At 35.5% G+C, this 6,768-nt stretch overlaps 2 long non-coding RNA genes across 2 annotated transcripts; one reads left to right on the top strand and one right to left on the bottom strand.

Annotated features, from left to right (window-relative positions):
- The first annotated feature begins 3,553 nt into the window (after positions 1 to 3,553).
- Positions 3,554 to 5,153, top strand: LOC134201579 (uncharacterized). Its single transcript, XR_009976925.1, has 2 exons — positions 3,554 to 4,507; positions 4,879 to 5,153. It is a non-coding gene; the product is annotated as an uncharacterized LOC134201579 (long non-coding RNA).
- A 246-nt stretch (positions 5,154 to 5,399) lies between these two features.
- LOC119630760 (uncharacterized) lies at positions 5,400 to 6,471 on the bottom strand. Its single transcript, XR_009976926.1, has 3 exons — positions 5,974 to 6,471; positions 5,644 to 5,891; positions 5,400 to 5,535 (listed from the first exon to the last, which is right to left on the bottom strand). It is a non-coding gene; the product is annotated as an uncharacterized LOC119630760 (long non-coding RNA).
- Positions 6,472 to 6,768: the final 297 nt, after the last annotated feature.

The following is a 6,768-nucleotide window of genomic DNA, read 5'->3' as shown; positions in this document are numbered from 1 at the left end:
TTCGAAATGTTATCTATAAGGGTAAATATGTATAGCATTTATATTTTTAAATATGTTTAAACTGTTACGTCATTATCAATGTTTAAATTGTAACAGCTCACTTATTTTTCTTCTTTAAATTTTTAAGGCCAGATAAAGTAGATGGTTCAGTATCAAGGGGTCTTGTATGTTTCATCTCGCCCATATGACTTTTGCTACATAATGGTCTAGAGTAATTCATTTAATTGATAACGAATATTCTGGCATTAGAGGTGCTATATACCTATAAACCTGTTTCTAAAATAATTGTTGACAACGCATTGTCCACAGCAGATGGTAATCCAGATTTGGAAACGAAATCTCCTCAAAGAATTCCAAGTGGTACAAAAATTATACAACAATGAAGTCTAAAAATCCTTAAGTATCTAAAGTCCTTAGCAATAGGATGCGACTCAGTTGTGATGATGACCATGGTAACGTTTTATGATTAAGCGCCTCACCCGCACGGTGCAGTCTGGTATCCTGAAAAATTTTGGGCATGCGTCGCGGACGGAGATCTGTGATCGTTCGTCTGGTGGTACATGGCAGGGCAGAGGTTGTCAGTGTCAGAGCGCGGCAGATCTCTGATAAACTGGACTGACCAAGTTAAGGCTACAACGGATTGTCCTCTGCGTGTAAGGACCAGAGACGCCGCCGAATTAAAGGAGGGGTGCCGTATTGTAAAATTCGTCACTGAAAACATGGACGCCAACGACCGCCCAAGAGTGTAACCACCAAGAAGGATAATTTAAGATATCATCATTATCATCATCAGCCCACAGTCGTCCACTGCTGGACATAGGACCTCTTCCTATCCACACCACTGAGCCCGGTCTTCGGCTCTCCTCATCCGCTTTTTTCCGGTCCCCGTTGAGAGGTCATCGCACCACCTAGTCCCACGTTACGTTTTCGTCTTTTACGTTAATTCAAGATATGCATTACATATAAAAAAACACTTTTTTTTTTACATAGACGACACGAGTTCCCAGCTCTATTGAGTGCCCCTCTTATTTCTTAAGCAGTTAAAATTTAATATCTACCTAAGAGTGATGACAAAGTTTTTGACAAATATTGATACAGATTGGTTATTTATAATCTACATTATTAGTATTCAGATGTTTAAAATTAACTTTATTGCTTTTATTAAATATTAAGTAATTCTCCGCTTAATGCTTCCAATCGAATTATTACGTAATTTACTAAGATAACGTTTTAAAGTATCAAATGCATTTTATTTTATCATTATGTCAATAGCACGCAAAGAAAGGTGACAGATAAATATTTTGACTGATTGAAAATGGATTGTACTTAAATTGATAACTCGCCACAATAATTGAAATACTTTAGTAAGACTTCTTTGAACAAGTCTTTTCTTCTTCTAAATCGGTCTCTTCATTTCTGAAGGTCGTGTCTAATCTGAAATGTGGACCACTCGATGCACAGTGCTTCCCCACGTCTTCCTGTCCTCGGCGGTCTTTATAGCCTCGGTTATTGGCGGCCGGTGAGCGTCTTAACCAGATCATACCAGCGGATAGGTGAATGATTCGCAGAATTGATCACCGCATCAGGATCGCGACCCACTGAGAAAATCAGGGTAATGATATATATAAACAAACGCACACTGCAGCAACGGGCGGCGGCTCAGATGTGACTCTGGCAACCCTGAAGTCCATTAACGACGGTAACCACTCATCATCAAGTGGCTCGTTTGCCTACAAAGGCCAAAAGGAATAAAAAGAAAAATGACTTCATGACTGGACTATCTGAGTATAAATATTGTTACGCCGGCAAGAGTAACGCCATCTGTCATCAAATAGCAGAAACGGATATCAAAAGAACTAGAAATATCGAGAAGACTCGAGAAGTGTAACGCCATCTATTATCAAATAGCGGAAACACACATCGAAACGACTCACGCTATTGAGAAAGTTCTCGGTAATTGTAGTCTTGTCGTGTCAACAGTAAAAGCGTTGAGAGACGCGAGAGATGATATGAAGGCAGTTGAATAGCCACCGGATCGGAAACGCGACCCACTGAGAAGATCCGGCGAGAAACTCAGTGGGCTGTGTCTATGGGTTAATTCACTCGTCGAGTCCTTCGTCACAAGCGACAGATTCGACGAGCAAGGTGGTTGGTGCTTGTAGTACCTAAAATCACCGTTAATGGATCGGGAGGATCCGTAATGACGTGCTTAAGGTGACGTCGACTGTTTACCATTCGGTCTAAAGGATCGGCTTAGACGGCTATCCTGCAAAAACGGGATTGAATGACTTGAAGGGGTTTCAAGTTGGTGCGGGCCGCGTGAGTGAACACTACGCTTGCATACGTCATGTGGGGCGTATGCAAAGTTTTGTAGAGTGTCACTTTATTTCGAAGGGACAATTTACTTCGCTTGCAAATCATGGGATAGAGGCGTCCTAATATGAAGACGGCTCGGTCGCGTGCCGTTTTTATGTGGGGTCGGAATGTCATCCTTCTGTCGACAGTGACGGCTACGTATTTGACCTTCGAGTCCCACGGTATGGGCTGGCCAAAGAGAGTGATGGGAACCAGTAATCCTTCTTTCCTATTCCGCATTTCTAATTTTTCGACTATTAGAAGCGAACCAAGTTTACTGGTGGTAGGACCTCTTGTGAGTCCGCACGGGTAGGTACCACCGCCCCGCCTATTTCTGCCGTGAAGCAGTAATGCGGTTCGTTTTGAAGGGTGGGGCAGCCGTCGTGACTATACTGAGACCTTAGAACTATATCTCAAGGTGTGTGGCGCATTTACGTTGTAGATGTCTATGGGCTCCAGTAACCACTCAACACCAGGTGGGCTGTGAGCTCGTCCACACATCTAAGCAATAAAAAAAAAAAAAAAAAGTTAAATTTCTAGACTAAATTACAAAGCTAAATGAATGTTGAAAACGACTTAAAACACTCCGCTTTTTAATATCTTAATTACTGTGAAACGTGCGCCTTTCAGTAATTAGGCTTAGGACTTAGTGATGAGCGAAAGGCGATTTGATATTTAGATTTTAAATTTCAATCTTGATTTCTTCTGGTACCATTGTAAATGTATACATTTGTCGTAGATCTAAAACTATATTGACTAGAGGTCCGGCAGTAGTCGAAATTCGACTATAATTGGAATTGTAAGTTTGTATTTTATACTTCTATAATCTATTATGATTGTATTTTATACTTCTATAATCACAAATTTCGCCAAGGCTACTCTATAAAAAATATTAATAAAACAAACAATATTGAAGTATTCTCAATTTGACAACAGGCGTCAAGAACAAAAGTTTGACAATAAATAGTATGCATGCGTGTGTGCGTCAAATACATGGTATGTAGTGTGTGTAATGTTTTCTTTATTGATTTAATGTATCTTTTATGCATTATTTAAAAAAAAAATTAACATTGTGCACTTCTTCTCTATCTTCTCTATAAGTGTGGAAAATTTAATACTCCTCCGTCCGCGCAATTTTCGTAAAAAGGGATACAAAGTTTTTGCTTCACGTATTAATATATAGATAATTGAGTAACGGCCGTTTTCAATAACCTATCTATCCCTAGTTTCGGTTACTAAAGATAGACAAATCTATATTTTTGTCCTTACTTACGTTCCAATAACCTATCGACGGGCAGCAGTTCCTATCGGATTTATCTATCCATCGTCGGGAGGACGGATAGCCTGCTAAAGATAGAACGCTCATACAAATCGTGCTTACTTCCGTTTCAATATGAGTTTTAAGTAACTCTCCGGTAGGCGGCGCTATCTCTAGTATGGGCATTCGCTTATCTGTCAAAATCGGCCGGTTACATGTTTATCTTTCGAAAGTAAATCGCTATAATTTAATAATTGTTTCTCTTCATATTGGCATATTGTAGCAGTGATGATAGTGATATGGAATTATTACAAATGATAATGGATTGTGATGCAGATAGTGATAGTGAGGCCGATATCATATGGTTAGGAAAATAAAGATCGTCTGAATTACATGGCGAAGATCAATAATTACGAATTTGACTGTAGATTTCTGAGCAAAGGTGTTGTGAATGAATTGATTAATTTAATGAGACCATATTTGAGTGTAACGTCAAAAGGGTAAGATAAATTTTAACCATAAAAGTACTCGTTATTACAACTTATATTTGTTTATAGCAATAGCAAAATTATACCTAATTTTTGTTGTGTTACAAAATCACACTCAACAGGAATTCTATAATACTGCTGGATTCCCATGGTGCCCTAAATGACATTCATATACTAATACAATAACCTGGTAGGCTATTTACCTTCATTCTTATTACACACTGATACCTCTACATTTTATATTTGTGTTACAGATTCAAATATAGGAGAGGAATTTAGAAATAGAAAAAGAGTATTTTGAATGTGTAATTTGTGTGCAATGCATCATTGATGTTTCAAAATGTTGTTGCTTGATGGCCTGGGTCTACTCATGATACAACTATAATTAACCATTCCGATTGAAAAGGTATTTCTTATTTATATTACCTTATTTATATTATTATTATTATATATTATTATTATATTTTTATTTATTTATATTATATATTTAGGTGTTTATATGAATTTAATATGACACTATTATAATAAATTATCTACATATCAAGAGAACATTGATAACAAGGTGGACTTGGAAATTGCTATTTGCTTGCCGATAGAGGCTATCCCCACAACCCTATCTTTTAACATGATTAATTAACCCACATACTCAATCGGAACGATTTAAAATGAATCACATATTAAAACAAGAGATACTATAGAGAGGTAATCTTTTTTTAAGTTAAGAGTTTGTTATTCTGTATTGTAAAATAAAGTAAGCGAATAATGTATATTTTTCAGATGCATTGGTGTTTGTAAAAGAAGACTCCCTGTATTATCATTGAAAAGTAGATTAAAACTAGAAAATATGCAAGCTGTTATTATAGCTGCCATGCTGCATAATATCGTCAGGAGTATGAATTTAGAAGAATTAGAATCAGAAATTTCAGTCGCAGATACATTACAGGAAAATAATATAATTGTTCGTAACAATTTTCCAGAACGTACATCTGAAATACAACTACTTATAAATAATTGCTTCCAAAGATAATTTATAAAATAAACTCCAATGATAATTTGACTATTTTTTATTTTCCAAAATGATAATTACATAGTGGTTAGTACATGCAAGATATTTAATTTAGAATTTGTACATATACTTAAAAAACTAACATAAAATTATTATTGCCTACTTAATTTATGAAATCCTTTTAGGTAATTTTTAATTTTTTAATCTAGCATTATCTAAATCTAACTTAAGTTTTTCTACAACAATCTCCTTTTCTTCATTTTCCAAATCAAGCCTCTTTTTTGCTATTAGATATTCTGCTAATACATTGCATTTCTTTTCTTCCATCTTGTTTCCGCTTGGCTGTAAAAGTGTTAAAAATATATGTGACCTACAACAATGTGCATGCTTTATCCAAAATTTCATCTGCAATCCTTACCACCTCCAGCCTGTAACAAAGAGCATAATTATTTCAAATACTATGTACGGCAACCTAAAGAAAAAATCATGTTTGTCAATGTGTTATTAGAGACAAACTATCAAATAATTATTCTAACCTTACTAAGGTTGTTTCTTATGTTGCCGTAGCGTTTTTTAAGTTTTCCCATTATAGTCGAAGCTGCGATGGAGTTCATGGGAAACGACGAATCGACGAATTAAAATCATTTACAAGGGTTGGCCAAGCCTGCTGCTTCAATTTATTGTTTGTGGCATTTGTTGCCTTATTATTGATGTGTTTTTTCACCGCCACAAGTTCTGCTAGAATCATCGTCTCATCTTTTGTCATGGGTGCTGCCTTTCTTGACTGAAAAAATATATTTTCTAAACGTGAACTCAAAGTTTTCAAAGTAAAATTATTATTATCAATGTAGTTCATAGATACTTACAGAATTCATTTTATTTCACTGTAGCTCTTTAATTATAAACACACTTAGAATTATAAACGAAAGTTTTAAAGCGTTTTGGAGGTAAGTCATCACCTAATATAGTAGGTAAACAATAGAAAAACAAACAAAAGAAACTGATCACTGCTTATTGGCAAACGGACTGTCAAAACGTTTCGTTTCATAATTTCGACTAGGATAAAAATAGCAATACGTCCAATTTAAAAAAATCTACATATGTTTTTATTACTTTTTGTTATAAACAAATGTGTTTATGATAGTCTACAATATGCTGGTTAAATTATAGTTATAATTTAGAATAAAATAAAATAAGTCTTGATCCTGATGTTGTTTCGTATTTGTAGTAGAATGAAACGTATCAAGAGGCTCGGATAAATCGGAGGGAAGAAGCTATCTACTGTTGGTTAAAGAGAGATAGCACTTATCCGTGATTGTGAAACGCAAAATAAGGATAGATACGCTCTTGCTGATATTCGGAGATAGCTATCTATCCGAAAACTCAGATACGTTATTGAAAACGGCCGTAAGGCAGCAAGGTGAAATTTAGTAGAAGGACAAAAATCGCATAGCTAAGTACATTATTATAAAATGCATATATGTTTATGTGCATAATATGTTTGTATTTAAATAATAACTGATAAATGGAAAATAAAGTAACTGGGTACAAATAACACACGTACATCCGGCCCCAAATTAGGATTCCCTTTCTTATGAGAACAAGAGACTGACATATATACGTTTAAATATATACTATATAGATAATGGGCACCTAGAAAA

This window comes from Bombyx mori, chromosome 28 (genome assembly GCF_030269925.1).
Source record: "Bombyx mori chromosome 28, ASM3026992v2".
Taxonomy (NCBI): Eukaryota; Metazoa; Arthropoda; class Insecta; order Lepidoptera; family Bombycidae; genus Bombyx; species Bombyx mori.
Note: the sequence above shows the minus strand (reverse complement) of the source record. Positions and strands in the feature narration are given on the sequence as shown.